This window comes from Podarcis gaigeae (genome assembly GCF_964106915.1).
Source record: "Podarcis gaigeae genome assembly, chromosome: W".
NCBI lineage: Eukaryota > Metazoa > Chordata > Lepidosauria > Squamata > Lacertidae > Podarcis > Podarcis gaigeae.
The window spans coordinates 5,575,272-5,591,414 of NC_139695.1; the positions used below are offsets into that span (position 1 = coordinate 5,575,272).

Genomic DNA, 16,143 nt, shown 5'->3' on the forward strand with positions numbered 1-16,143 from the left:
ACACAGCTCAACGGAGAGGCTGTGAATCTGTGTGCTTTTGGAAGCACGGAGAGATGCCGGAATGGCGGAGGTTTCCAATGGAAAGAGACTGATTTATGGCTTGTAATAAACACTTCTAGAGATAAGAACCGATCTGTCTTTGGACTTAATTTATCCCTTTCTCACATGGACTCAGGACCGCTGCATTTACTCTGCTGCTATCCTGCCAGGTCAGCGCTTCCAAGCAGAGCTGCCCAGAGGAAGCGTGACTGGACGGAGGATTTATATTCATACGCATAAAATGGCCTACAAAAAATATCACAAGAAAGCAAACTAAAGTTGAATTGTAAAATATCCGACCAGGAAATAGAAGATGCCATTCAAAACATGCAATTGGGCAAATCTCCGGGACCAGATGGGCTGACTTCCAGATACTATAAAGCTTTGAAGGAGTGGCTATTACAACCATTGAAGGAAGTCTGCAACGAGATTTTGGAGGGGGAAAGAGCACCAGAATCGTGGAAAGAAGCGTACATCACACTTATACCAAAGACAGAGACTGAAAAGACTCAACTTAAGAACTACTGCCCTATCTCGTTATTAAATGTGGATTACAAAATATTTGCTGACATTTTGGCTAAGAGACTTAAAAAAGTATTGATGGAGGAGATTCATAGAGACCAAGCGGGCTTTCTCCCAAGAAGACACTTGTCAGATAACGTAAGGAACGTAATTGACATTTTGGAGAAATTAGAAGTAAATTTAAATACTACAGCAGTTCTGATCTTCGTGGACGCGGAGAAAGCCTTTGACAATATTTCTTGGAGTTTTATGAGGAAAAATCTCCAGGGGATGGGGGTAGGCCAAGGATTTGAAAATGGTATAAGTGCAATATACTCTGAACAAAAAGCAAAGTTAATTGTAAATAATGTGGTTACGGAGGAATTTAAGATAGAAAAAGGGACACGTCAGGGGTGCCCAATTTCCCCACTACTTTTTATATCAGTCTTGGAGGTTTTGCTGAACATGATTAGAAGAGACCAGTTGGTTAAAGGTATACAGGTCGGAGCCAAACAATACAAATTGAGAGCATTTGCAGATGACCTAGTATTTACATTACAAGAGCCAGAATCTAGTACGAAAAGAGTTTTAGAATTAATTCAAGAGTTTGGTCAAGTAGCAGGATTTAAATTGAATAAGTTCAACAACAAGAAGTTTATTAAATTTGTGAGGTCCATGCCTTTACACAAAATACCATAAAACATTATTAAAAGATAAACAATCAAATTATAAAAATAAGCTAAAATTCATGCCATGCTGTCCCAGCAAGGAAACTACCCAAAAAACCCCACCATTCAGGAAAGAAGATACAGCAACAGGTTAGGAGAGCAGTGGGAGGGACCTCACCATTTCATTCAGGAACCATACCCTAGTTTTCATAGCCTTCACCACAAAGACTGCTACCACGTGAGAAATCCGTGGATCAGCGTCCACCAGTAAAAACTTTACAGTGGTGCCCCGCAAGACGAATGCCTCGCTAAACGAAAAACCCGCAAGACGAAAGGGTTTTCCGATTTTTAGCGGCTTCGCAAGACGAATTTCCCTATGGGCTTGCTTCGCAAGACGAAAGCCCATAGGGAAATCTCCGGGGACAGTGGGGAAGCGCAGCGCGCCTTCTCCTCTGTTCCCGGACCTGTCCTAAGGCTTGCGGTGGGAGGTCCGGGAACAGAGGACAAGGCGCGAAGGGCTTCTCCTCTGTTCCCGGGGCTTGCGGTGGGAGGAGGGCTTTCCTCCCCAACGCCAACATTCAGAACAGCATTCTGAATGTTGGCGGTGGAGAGGAAAGCCCTCCTCCCACCGCAAGCCTTCAGGACAGGTCCGGGAACAGAGGGGAAGGTGCGCAGCGCTTCTCCTCTGTTCCCAGACCTGTCTTGAAGACTTGCGGTGGGAGGAAGGTTTTCCTCCCCACCGCCAACATTCAGAAGGCTGTTCTGAAGGCTGGCGGTGGGAAGAAAAGCCCTTCTCCCCCGCCAGCCTTCAGAAGAGTTCCCGCCTAGGCTGCGGATAGCAGCCTGCTGCCCCGCGTGAGGGGCGCTCTGCTTAAGAGCGCCCCTCGCGCGGGGCAGCAGGCTGCTATCCGCAGCTTGGAGAGCCCTCTGGACCTCTTCTGAAGGCTGGCGGGGGGCAAAAGTCTTTGCTCCCCCCTGACTGCCTTTCCGGGAGAGCGGAGAAACACAGCGCGTTTCTCCGCTGTCCCGGACGGCTTTTGAAGGCAGGCGGGAGGGGGAGCAAAGACTTTTGCCCCCCGCCAGCCTTCAGAAGAGGTCCAGAGGGCTCTCCAAGCTGCGGATAGCAGCCTGCTGCCCTGCGCGAGGGGCGCTCTTAACGCAGCGGAGAAACGGAGAAGTCCTCCGCTGTCCCGGGGTTTTAAAAATGCTGGCGGGCGGAGCGAAGGCTTTGCTGCCGCCCGCCAGCATTTTAAAATCGCCCCGGGACAGCGGAGAAGTCTCCGCTGTCCCGGGAAGGCAGGCGGGGGGAAGCAAAGACTTTCGCCCCTCCGCCGGCCTTCAGAAGAGGTCGGGGGACAGACTGTCCCCGGACCTGGTCTGAAGGCGGTTTCCATAGGAACGCATTGATTGATTTTCAATGCATTCCTATAGGAAACCGTGCTTCGCAAGACGAAAAACTCGCAAGACGAAAAGACTTGCGGAACAAATTAATTTCGTCTTGCGAGGCACCACTGTACTTGGTCCTCAGAGTTGACTATTGATTTGGGAATAGTTTGTAACATCGCATCCCTGAAGGCCGAATAGATGGGACAATACAACATGTAATGTGTGAGGTCCTGTTTGGTTCTCATATGACAAGGACATATACGCTGCTCTACTGGGATTTTTGCATATCTGCCTGACAGATAGGCCGTAGGAATGGTTTGAAAATGGGCCATGGTGAAGGCTCTCCGAAGGGTGGGATTGGTGATATTCGAGAATGTATAACTTGCTGCTTAAGTGGAATACACAGGATGTGACAGTCAAATCCGCTATGATAAAATGGGCTCAGGATGTGGGGCATAACATTATGTTTGCAGACTGGGAAAGGTTATGGAACACCGGTTTGAAATTTACGGCATGCACTGCCTTGAAGGAAAATATTATGAAAATGGTATACCGGTGGTACATGACCCCAGTCAAGTTAGCTAAGATATATCATCTGTCTGACAACGAATGTTGGAAATGTGGAGAGGCGGAAGGGACATTCTTTCATCTCTGGTGGACCTGCCCGAAAGTGAAGGCCTTCTGGGAAATGATCCATAATGAACTAAAAAAGGTACTGAGATTTACCTTACCTAAGAAACCAGAGGCCTTCCTTCTGGGCATGGTGGACCAGAGAGTGCTTAAGAAGGACAGAACCTTTTTCATGTATGCTACCACAGCAGCAAGGATCCTGATTGCAAAATATTGGAAGACACAAGATTTACCCACGCTGGAGGAATGGCAATCGCAGTTGATGGACTATATGGAATTGGCTGAAATGACTGGCAGAATCCGAGACGTGGGAGAAGAAACAATTGAGGAGGACTGGGAAAAGTTTAAGGACTATTTGAAAAAACACTATAAGCTGTATGAATGTTAAAAATGCACCTTTCAGGAAACTCTAGCTTCAGCAAATTTAAGTTAATGAAATGAAAATTAAGACACAAGAATTTAGAGGTAAAATAATGAAACAACTTTATTGTGTTTAATACAAAGCATATAAGAATTGGGTTACAGTAAAATTGAAATTAGGGAACATGATAAAATGGAAGTTACAATAAGTTTTGAAATAAGTTAACAAATTGCTGATGCTTTATAAGACAGGGAATGCAGGGTTCGGAGGATGTGGGGAAGTCCTATAGATTGGATGGAAAAAGAATATGGAAATTTGTTATTCTTCTACTCTATTTTCTTATAACCATTCTTTATTCTTTTTTCTGTATTTCTGTATTTCTAAAAAGCAATAAAAAAATATTTTAAAAAAAAAAGGATTGGTGATATTCGCCAACTAATTGGCGCAGGTTTTGACTGTTTTCAGTCGGGGAAACCAGTCGGAGGACCCTGGGTTCTGTATTTTTGTGATATCTAACAGAGCGTCTCTCTCCAGGATCCATTCCCGTACTTTGTCCGGGCTCCACAGTTTGAGGATATTAAACTCCGGTAGGGTGTATCTAACCAGGATCTCAGATAGGTTTTGACGCCAAGTGGTGTTCTTTGAAGAGATACAAAGGCTTGTTTGGCCAATAAGGTGTTTGAAGTTTTTGCAAGGTTGATGTAAAATCGTGTTGCTATCAAAGGGTTAAAAGGTAGCAGAAACGCTCTAATCACTGAGCAGCTGGAGGTCATTAGGCTTCCAGGAACATGAGTTTGTATAAATAGTCTCCTGTGTGTTTGTTCTCCCCTTTTCTCCCCCCTTTTTTGGGCGTGTTTGCTGAGATGTGTGGTTCTTCGCCAGGGTTGTTTTTGTTTTTGTAAATAAACCTTATCTTTGAGTTACAAACCGCATGCTCCAAGACTCCTCTTTGAAAAGATACTGCCTCTCCTGCCCTTCTTCAACTGCTGTGCGAAATACTCTGCTGTAGTGGGACTTGTGACGATGGAAGCGCACTGGGCATTTACATTAAACTAATTAAAGTTTAATGGGACAAATCGTAGGAATCTTAAGTGGGCCCTGGCAGACACAGAGGGTAATCCAACCTCCACCCTCAAGAAAGCTGCTGGGGTTCCTTGAGGAAGGCCTAGAATCCTCTTGAGATAATAATTTTGCAAAATTTCAAGCCGTTCCAACAGCCTCTGTTGAATAATTGGCGTGGCTAATTGGATTGGACCCCAATTAGGCGCAGCTACTTGAATGGTAGCCCGGCACACTTCCGTCTGGCGCCTCTCTGCTGGTCCTCCTCCGGCAGCCACAAATGCAGAGCGTTTCACGCAGCGTGCTGTTGCTCCCCGGTGTTAAGCAGATCAAACACACCTAGGCGTCAGTGTGTTTATAACTCAGTCTTTATTCAAGCAGTTAAACAATTACAGAGCTTTCCTGGACTCAGCTCACACATTTTGCTTCCGTTTCTTTCGGACGCAGAGACAGACAGGCAGTGAGATAAAGCCACTCCCACCTTCTGGTCACGCCTCAGGAATGGAGAGACGTCACTCAGAACTCCTTAACCCTGTGAGTTCTGAAACCAGTAACACCCCCTCTTCTATCCAGTCCTGAGGTGACTTGGGTGTTTACCTTTACAGACCTCTGTGAGATCAGTCCCTTTTCCAATGCCTTACGCACCTTCCTGGCGTTCTTGTCAGGCAACTGTGGAACCTCCTCACAACTCCCAGGTTCACACTGTGCGGAACCAACCCACACACCTGTGGCCTGATACCTCTCAGGTGGAATGCCCTTCGTGGCTCGAGAGGACCGCCTGGGTACAAACTCAGGTACTTCCTCTGACTCACTGTGGTCAGCTAGTGTGTCCTTTGCCTCACGGGATTCCCCCTCTTGACTTAAAGCGTCTTCGAATTCTCTGCATTATGCTAACAGGAGACGCAGGCTCACCCTTGGGCTCTCTTTTAGCAACCTGTGGAGATGCCCCACCCTGTTCTTGACCCTGGTCATCGACCTGGTCTTCATCAACAGGTTCAGCCCCTGGCTCTCCCTCGTCCTCAGACAGACATTCTGAGAGAACATCAGGACTAGCATTGCGCTTTGACATACCATCTTGTTCACAGAACTCAGCATGTCTGCTGACCAGAAGCTTGGTCTGGTCACCTTCTGGATATGCAAATCTCCATCCCTTTGTTGCAGGCTCATATCCACAGAAGATCATTTCCTGGACCTTAGGTCCACCTGACTTTTGTAATGCTTTTGGTATCGGCACCAAAGCCCGTGACCCGAACACACGGAAGAAATGAATCTGAGGTTTCCTTCCGTGAAGCATGAAAAACGGGGTGTCACCTACCACTGAATTGTAGGACCTATTCATCGTGAAATTCACAGCCCGAACTCCCTCCCCCCAAAAGCTTGGAGGCAAACCAGAGTCTGACAGCAAGACCTGTGTAGCCTTCATCAGAGCTTCACTTTTGAGCTCTGCCACCCCCCTCTCTTGAGGAGAAGTTACCTTGTGATTTATCCCTTTCTGGCGAAAGAACTTCTGCAGAGCAGACCCAGTAAACCCTGCACATCGGTCACTTTTGACTCCTTGCACCTTGGTGGAAAACCTTAGTTCCACCTCTGCAACCCAATCTTTAATCAGTTGCGCTGCATCTTCCTTGCATTGCAATGCATAAGTCCAGGAATTCTGCGTATGATCATCTGAAATTGTCAGCAGAAACCTGGCTCCTCCCAGACTTGGCTTTGCCATGGGACCAAACAGGTCTATGTGCACAAGCTCAAAAGGTTTTGTGGTTACCCTCTCCACCCTGGGATAACTGCACCCTTTTACCTTTGCCCTTTCACATGCCCTACAATTTAGAGATCTGCCACACGCTTATATTTTGCAACCCTTAGTGCACTCCTGCAACATTTGAATTTCTTCAAGAGAACCATGTGCTATCTTCTTGTGCCACGCACACGCACATGAAACATGAGTGGGAACTGTAGCACGCATAGCTTGTGCCCTCTCAGCATTCCCCTCACCCTTCAGAGGCATTTCTAGAACAAAGAGATTATTCTGCCCCTTTGCAACACTGACCAGTTGCTTTCCTGCCTTGGAAATTATGCATACATTGTTTTCTTTCTTTTTTTTTTTATTAGAAAATTTTATTTACAAAGAAATCACATATCATAATAAAAACATATACATATATATGCTTACAAGAAAAAAGTAAAAGAAAAAAGAGAAAAGAAAAAGGATTACAAGAGAAAAGATAAAAGAGAAAATGACGAACAAAAAGAAAAACGATAAAACAGACTTCCGTCCAACTCGGTCTTGGATTACATATCCTTAGGTGATCTTTGCAGTAGAACTAACATTAGTTTTATACATCGAAGGTATTAATTATCATCTGCTGTTATGTTAGTAATTCCCATATTGGTCTCAACATAAATTAAAAATTTATTCCATTCATCTTTAAGTTTCATTGTATTATTTTGCCTTAATTTCTGTGTTAGTCTCGCTAATTCTAAATATTGATATAGCCTCGCTTGCCACTCTCCAATCGTGGGCATATCAGGGGATTTCCATTTTTGTGCAATTAGGATCCTCGCTGCGGCCATGGCATATTGAAAAAAGGTTTGATCTGATTTTCCTATTTCCTCGCCAATCATACCTAAGAGAAACAACTCAGGTATTTTGGGAAAGTTATACTTCAGAATTTTTTTCAATTCATCGTAAATCTTTCCCCAAAATTCCTTCACTACATCGCAGGTCCACCATATGTGGAAAAAGGTCCCAACCTTGTCTTTACATCTCCAGCAGTTGTTATCAACAGTTTTATACATCTTTCCTAACTTTGCTGGGGTCAGGTACCAACGGTACATCATTTTCTCTAAGTTTTCTCGGAGGGTTGCACACGCTGTAAATTTCATACCTTTCCTCCAGAGTGTCTGCCATTTATTATAATCAATATTATATCCAAGGTCTCTATCCCATTTTACCATCACACCCTTCACCAAATCCTCTTTAGTATCCCATTCCAATAATTGTTTGTATAGTTTGGAGAGGAGTTTATCATTACTCTCTAGGATTTCCACCTGGAATCTTGATTTTTTATCACTCATCCCCAATTTCTTGTGCTCATTCCACAGTGCATTAATCTGGTGGAAGTGTAACCATTCTTTTATCTTGTCTTTCAACTCTTCATAAGACTTCACCTTCCATCCTTCTTCAGTCTTAACTAAAAGATCCTCATAGGTCCATCTTTCACCCGTCATGTTTGTTTTTTTTATTTTGATAATGTCAACTGGGGAGAGCCACCTAGGGGTCCCTTTTTCAATCAATTGTTTATACCTGTTCCACACCTCCAGTAATGAGCCTCTAATTATATGATTAGAAAACCCTCTGTGGACCCCACCTTTCTCCTGCCACAGGTAGGCGTGCCACCCAAACCTGATATCGAAACCCTCCAGATCCAGTAAGTCAGTATTTCTAAGGGTGGCCCTTTCAAAGCACACCTTATACCCTTTTTGTAACAAACAAGGAACAGATAAAAGACAATGTTTCATCCCAGGCACCACGTGAACTTGTAACTCCGCCTGCAAAACAGAAAGATAAACATTTGCTATGTTAGAAACCGGCATTTGTCTCCCATCAGCTAACACAACATTTTCCCCATCTGAAATAGATCTGCAGTTCCACATCTCGACAGCAGGTGTCTCTGTTATCAGGTGGTGGCTGGCTGCTGAGTCCAAGACCCAGCACAGCACTCTCTCCTCCTTGGAGCTGTCCTGCAAAACAGCCATAGCAACAAACGTCTCGCTGCCCCCACCCTTGGGGCTTCTGCAGCTGTTCTCTCTGGTTGTCACGGCAACAAACTCCCCCTTGCAGGAAGACTTGCTCAGGACCTTGGCAGCTTCCGTAGATGCAACTGCCTCCGTTGCCTTGGAGACCGGACTGGTCTCTGCGTTCCCACACAGCTCTGTAGGCCTTATCTGCACTTTGTGCAGGTGGCCGGCCTTGAAGCGTCTAGCTTTCTGCAGCTTCCCAGGCTCCGAGCCACGCCGAAAACAACTCTTGGCTGCCTTTGGAAAACAAGCCGTTTCTGAGCTTCCACCGCTCACTGCCCCCCCACTGCTCTCAGGGCTCCCAGGACGTTTTCCTGCACCCCCTCTGGTGGGTAAAGGGCTCCCAACGCTTGGCCTCTCACACAGGTACGGTGCAGCATTCATACAGCTGCCTGCAATAGTCCCTTCGTCCCCCTGTGGGGGCTCACAGCTCCCCTCAGCTGTGTGTCGGCTCTCAAGAATGTGCCCAGTGCCATCTTGCCTCTCCCCTTCGGATGCAGCCACATCTTGGCCCTTGCTTCCCACTCCCGCTTCACAAGCCTCACAGAGTGCCAGCCAAGCAGCCTCAGGCCTTTTAGCATCCAGGATAACATGCATCAGATCAGCACTCACATTCTCTGCCAGAAAAGCAAGCACACGCTTCTCAGCTTCTCTTAGCTTTGCAGCTTCAGCTTTCCCAACCGCCTTCTGTGTTGGCTGAACTGCTTCCCAAAGCTTTGTCCCCACGAGAAGATATTCCACGTGAAAGCTCCACTGCAACCAGCTTTCGCAAGTCAACTTCTCACATGGCAGCTTAAGCTCAAAGCCATGCTCCTGGGACTGAGCCATCTCTCCCCCGGTGCCCAGCGTACTTACGTAACAGAAACTCTCCGGCACCTGTGTTTCAGCTGCTTCCAGCTCTTTTCCCAGCGAGTTCCTCTGCCCCAGACACAGGCAGGACTCCAGCTGGCCCCAGCGTCTTCTCCAGCTGGCTTCAAACACACACCGGCACACCGGCACAACAGCTTCAAAGCAGTAATTAGCGACCCATAACCTGTTGAATAATTGGCGTGGCTAATTGGATTGGACCCCAATTAGGCGCAGCTACTTGAATGGTAGCCCGGCACACTTCCGTCTGGCGCCTCTCTGCTGGTCCTCCTCCGGCAGCCACAAATGCAGAGCGTTTCACGCAGCGTGCTGTTGCTCCCCGGTGTTAAGCAGATCAAACACACCTAGGCGTCAGTGTGTTTATAACTCAGTCTTTATTCAAGCAGTTAAACAATTACGGAGCTTTCCTGGACTCAGCTCACACATTTTGCTTCCGTCTCTTTCGGACGCAGAGACAGACAGGCAGTAAGATAAAGCCACTCCCACCTTCTGGTCACGCCTCAGGAATGGAGAGACGTCACTCAGAACTCCTTAACCCTGTGAGTTCTGAAACCAGTAACAGTTCCACCCCCAGAGTTCTATCCCATATAACATCTGGGGAATAGCTTTCCCAACAAAAGCTCTTAATGCTGGGATCACCAATTGTCCTCCCCGGGTATGGAAGAAACTAAGCAGGACACCAATTGTTCTTTGTGTTAGGATGGTTACAGCCTTAAAGTGGGCTAGCCAACTAGATGTAGCCTGGAATGTAACACCCAGATATTTAAAAAAAGGGCACTGTTCAATCACATGTTCGTCTAAAGACCATCTAAAGGTGTGGCGAGCTCTAGTGAACACCACAATTTTTGTTTTGTCATAGTTTATCTTTAGTGAGTTATGGGAACAGTAGGCTGCGATCCCCTCCAGCATGCTGCATAAGCCTCTTCGGGTGAGTGCCATTAAAGCCATGTCATCGGCATATAGCAATATATTCCGACGTTTACCTTCAAGGGCTGGAGCCGATGACTTGTATTTTGCCATGTACTGAACAATGTCGTTTATATAAAAGTTAAAAAGAAATGGGGCTAGCAGGCATCCCTGTTTGACCCCTTTCCCCAATGGCAGTGGGTCCGTAAGAGTTCCCGATGGCCCAGTTCTGATTTTGACTGTAATATCTGTGTGTAACTCTCTGAGAATTTTTAAAAGTCGTCTATCAATGTCCGTTTCATATAATTTTTTCCATAGTCTATCTCTACAGATTGAGTCAAAGGCAGATGTCAAGTCAACGAAGGCCACAAAGAGTCTGCTCTTATACGCTTTTGCATATTTAGCTACCAGGGTCTGTAGTACCATACAGTGACCTATCGTATTGTGGCCCTTTCTAAATCCTGCCTGTTCTTGGTTGAACAGGTTAGAATGGTCCGCCCAGTCTACCAACTTGTTTAATAAGTACCGGGTATAAAGTTTGTATGCGATGTCCAGAAGGCTTACAGGGCGGTAGTTTGCTGGATCTTGAATATCTCCCTTCTTGTAGATAGGGGCTACCACACTTAGTTTCCAGTTTGCTGGAATTTTACATGTGTTGTTTATTGCCATAAAAAGTTTGGCCAAAAAGATGGCCCACCATTGGGCATTTGATTTAAATACCTCAGGGGGGATCATATCCTCACCAGGAGCTTTGCCATTTTTTAAAGTTTTAATTAGCTGTAGGCACTCTGATTCCGTAACAGGATCCCAACTAGCTAGATGGTCATTCTTCAATGGGAGGGACGGACTTGAATTAGCAGTATTTGAGGGTGTGTATAGCTGGGAAAAGTGTTGAAACCACACATCGGATGGAGTACTGCTGTTTACAATTTTTCCTTTGGATGAGACTCCCTGTGCTACTATTGCCCAAAATTTTCTATCGTCTCGTGATTTAATCGCCTTATCAAGTGCCTCCCATTGTTCCTTCCTATAAAGGGATTTCTTGAGTTTTAAGGTGTTTTTATAGTAAGAGCGCCATCTGTGGAAATTTACCATAGATGCCAGAGTCCTCTCCTGTTTTACCTTGTTTTGTTGTTTCCTAAGCAGGGATCTTAGCTTCCGGCAGTCTTTGTCAAACCAGCCCCCCGATTTGTTATGTTGTTTGGGAGGCCTGGTGTTTATAAGAAATGGGAAAAGAGACTCTGAGACCCGCTGATATAGTGAAAAAGGATCAAAGTTAGGTAAAAGACACTGGTCTCTCAGAACCAATAAATCTGGAGAGTGCAGGTGTTGTTTAATTTTAAGCTCCAGCTCGATGTTCCATTTACGCCTGCGTGGGGCCGGTGCTTGAGGAGGGACTGCACAATGTAGATGTTGTAATCCCCCTGATTCGAGGGGAGTTAGTGAGATTGCTCTAGGAAGATGGTTGCTCTTGGTTCTGTTAAAAGTGCTGAGACCCTGTGCCCTCTCCAAAATTGTTGGAGAGACCAGGATATGGTCAATCACACTTGCACCACGAGGGCCAATAAAAGAAAAGAAACCTCCTGACCTATCCATGTAAGTACCATGCAGGTTGTACAAATTATGCTTAAAGGCAATCTCCAGTAATGTATTACCTGCCTTATTCAGGACCTTTTCATCAGAACTCCAAGGGATAAACCAGTCTGCCTCTGGTAAAAACTGGGTTTTGGAGCCATACGAATTGATGTCGCTGCCTATCATAGCATTAAAGTCACCTGCCAGCAGGATGTTCCAGTCAGGAAATTCTATTTTGGCCTTCTCCAAGCATGACTCCAAATCTTCCCAGATTTGTATTGACTGAGAGGAAGTACACACGGGGGGAATATAAACGTTGAAACATAGAAAATCTCCTCCTGTGTTATTGGAGATAAGTAAAATCTGAAAATTGTTGCTCTTCATCCACTGCAGTTGTCGCACCCTGTACCCTTGCTCTATAGGAATAAAAGTGACCAAACCGCCGCTAGGTCGGCCACGGTTATTTAGTTTTTTCGCAGGGGTAGCAAAAGCCACATAGCCTTGTAAGTAAGGGGGATGAGAGTCTAGGCACCAGGTCTCTTGTAAACAAATAATCTGGAATTTTGAGAGGAAATCCAGAAAATCAGCATCGCCCTGCTTAGACAGCCAACCCGCCACATTCCACGATAAGATGTGGAAATATGGTGGTGAGGGGAATAAAGGTAGATTCCTCCGTTTGTTCTTTAGGATGATGGAATGAATGTTTTTGTAGAGGTGGAGTGGGCTGTTAAGATCATTTGTGGTAGGGACTAGCTTAGTGAGTTTTGTTTCCCTGCCATGGTGTCCCCTCGCTGTATCTGTCTTTCAATCCTCCACCTGAATGTCATCTAAGGATCCTGAGGCGTCCACAAAGATTGAACCGTTCCTACTCATCGGCATGGCAAGTTCTACCTGGTGTGTTGTTGTTTGAGGTATTAAGGGGTATGTGGGAGAACCCACTTCTTCGGGGGACAGGAACCGGCACTGTGTCCAGTCTTCGTTGGATAAGGGCTTTGTTGTGTTAGTAGCATAATTAAATTCCAAAGGAGCAGAAAAGCCTTGGAGGAGTAAGGATTTTTTAATGGTTTGTAACCTAGCTATTAACGCATCCTGGGACTGTTGAATCTGCTCAAGGGAGGCTAAAAAGAACAACTCCTTTTCGTTTAAGATATCTTTTTTGGGTTCATTGGAAGGGAGTAAAATTTTTTGGAGCTTAGCCTTCTGTTTGGAAATTTTGACTGCCTCCGGTTGGACTTGTTTGTAGTTTTCAGAAGCCATTTCCAATTCTGTGCGCAGACTAGTAGGCTTGCGTGTTCCTAAGAGGGATGGTGGAACGCCGGACTCTTCGAATAGGCGGGTCACCAACAGGCCAGCCCTCTGGAGCCTGTCCCTCTTGTCCAAGATTTGTTTAGTTACCAACCAGTCCTTAAAGGTCACCACAACTCTGTTTTGGGCCTTATCAAAGGGAAGAAATTTCACGCTGACAATATTTTCTGCTGGAATAAGGCCTCTGATGACTAAGTCAATTTTCTTAAGTATATAAATTCTCTGTTGTGCAGGCGTGGAAAGGCCTCCATGCTTGAAGAGAGGGAGGAGGACTAATTTATGTTTAATTAAAATTAAGTTCTGGCTCTTTTGTACTCCCTTCTGGGGAGTTTCTTGCTTTGGGCCTGGAGTTTTCTTTAGTTTTCCACTAGAGGGCAGCGATTGTTTTACTAGCCTTGGAGGGCTAGCCACCTGATGTTTATTTAAAATGTTTGGGCTTTGGCTCTTATTTAGCGTTGTTATGCTGGGGTTCTTTGTGCTTGAGTTCTCCAGAATCTTGAATAACTTTGAGAAATTCATTTTCCCAGTCCGAGAGGGCAGCTTAGCCTTTCGACCCATTTTCACATTCTTCGGCTTCTTCTTGTGCATTGAACTCTTTCCCTTTAAGGAAGGTTTCCTAGTGGCCACTACTTTTCCTTGGACTAGTTTGGCTCTGCTTATTTTCCTTTCTTTGATGTTGGGCTGGGTTTTATTTCCATTTGGCTTGTTGCTGGCTTCTTTGTGAAAGTGGCAGTCCTCTTTCCTCCTGATTAGTTCAATCAGGGAGGTGAGCAAACCCAAACATTCTGAAAGAAAGTTTTTAATTGGCCCCAGTTCTTTAATTAGCTGAGTTTGATGTTCTTCCAACAGATCTTTGTACAACCCTGTCATTATGTAATTATAGCTGCCCAGGTCTGGATGTCGAACTCTTGTGTCGTTTAGCCACTCCTCCACCTCAGTCGGGGCAGGAGACCCCCCCTTTCCTCTAAACATAGATTGATGAGTGGATTCTTTTGACTTGGTTTCTGGGTTTCCCAGTTGAGGCTCCTGTTCCGGTCAGGCCTTAAGGGCTGTATTTTCTATAGTTGCCTGCTTTAACTCGGTTGCCAGGTTGACTCCTTTTCCCTCCTCCTCCTCCCTCTGCTTCCATGCCCCTTCCGAACAAGATACGGTCGACAGACCATTCGTGCGGATGCAGGCTCTCTGTGTTTTTATTTCTTTTTTTTTCTTCTGCTTTTGGTTTAAAATAATATGGAATTTTTGCCTGCTTTTTCTTTGGGGCAGGGGGTTCAACAGCTTGTGCTTGAGCTAGAGGAATCCCCAGTTCTTTATAATTCTGTCTTGTAAGTACCATTTGAGTTATCTTCTCTAGCCGTGTGCTAGGGCCTTATTCAAAAGGAACTTCAGAGGTTGTAATTAGCCTCAGATAGCCTCAAAATAGCACTGGATGGCCTTGAAAAATTTGAATGGCTTCCACGGGATTACAAAGGGCAGATAAAAAAGCTCAGGAGAGGAGAGGAGAAAGGGGAGGTTTAAAAATACCTCCTGGTAGCTCCCGGATTCTTTATCAGGCTAAACTTTGATTTTTTCCGAGTGTCTTTCTGTATTATTGTTATTATTCTGTAAAAAGCTCCTACTCACTCTGTTGAGGCTCACAGAAGACTTACTGCCGGCGCCATCTTTTCTTTGACTTTGAATAAGTTAAAAACTAAGGTATTGGAAAAAAATCTAACACCTATTGAGAGGTTTCAGAATGAGACAGGTCTAACTGTGGTTAAGAAAGTGAAATATTTGGGGATCAACATGACAGCTAAAAATGTGAATTTGTTTAAAGATAATTATGAGAAATGTTGGACAGAAGTAAAAAGGGATTTGGAAATTTGGTCAAACTTGAAGCTTTCCTTGTTGGGTCGAATTGCAGCTATAAAGATGAATGTATTGCCTAGAATGTTATTTTTATTCCAAACATTGCAAATAGTCGATAAGATGGATTGTTTTAAGAAGTGGCAGAAAGATATTTCAAAATTTGTCTGGCAGGGCAAGAAGCCTAGAATAAAATTTAAGATATTAACTGATGCTAAAGAAAGGGGTGGATTTGCCCTGCCAGACTTTAAATTGTATTATGAAGCAGCAGCTTTCTGCTGGTTGAAAGATTGGCTACTTCTGGACAATACAGATATTTTGGATTTAGAAGGTTTTAATAATACTTTTGGGTGGCATGCTTACTTGTGGTACGACAAGGTTAAAGCCTATAAAGCTTTTAAAAATCATATTGTCAGGAAAGCATTGTACAATGTCTGGATCAAATATAAGGATTTGTTGGAAAATAAAACTCCAAGGTGGCTGTCCCCTATGGAGGCAAAGGCCGTTAAAAAACTTAATATGGAATCTAAATGGCCGAAATATTGGGAGATTTTGGAACAAGAAGGGGATAAATTGAAACTGCAGAGTTATGAGAATTTGAAAGATAAAGTGCGAGATTGGCTCCATTACTACCAAATAGTGGAGATACAAGTTAGATAGGAAAATAGGCTTCCAGGTGGAAAAATCAAAATTGGAAACAGAACTGTTAGAACCCAAAACTAAGAATTTGTTGAAAATGTATAATCTGCTGTTGGAATGGAAAACACAGGATGAAACAGTTAAATCAGCTATAATCAAGTGGGCGCAAGACGTGGGTCATAACATTATGTTTGAAGACTGGGAACGGTTGTGGACCACCGGTATTAAATTTACGGCATGTAATGCCCTAAAAGAAAATATTATGAAAATGATTTACAGGTGGTACATGACCCCAGTCAAGCTTGCAAAAATTTACCACTTGTCTGATAATAAATGTTGGAAATGTAAAGAGAATGAAGGTACATTCTTTCACCTTTGGTGGACATGCCCAAGGATTAAGGTCTTCTGGGAAATGATTTATAATGAAATAAAAAAGGTACTTAAATATACCTTTCTGAAGAAACCAGAGGCCTTTCTCCTGGGTATGTTAGGCCAATCGGTGTTAAAGAAGGATAGGATATTTTTTATGTATGCCACAACAGCAGCAAGAATACTTATCGCAAAGTA

The 16,143-nt window shown here is 44.7% G+C and overlaps 1 long non-coding RNA gene across 1 annotated transcript; it reads left to right on the forward strand.

Moving 5' to 3' along the window:
* The first annotated feature begins 4,078 nt into the window (after window positions 1-4,078).
* Window positions 4,079-14,750, forward strand: LOC310836022. The gene is made up of 3 exons (XR_014559841.1): window positions 4,079-4,296; window positions 4,668-4,807; window positions 9,872-14,750. It is a non-coding gene; the product is annotated as an uncharacterized lncRNA (long non-coding RNA).
* Window positions 14,751-16,143: the final 1,393 nt, after the last annotated feature.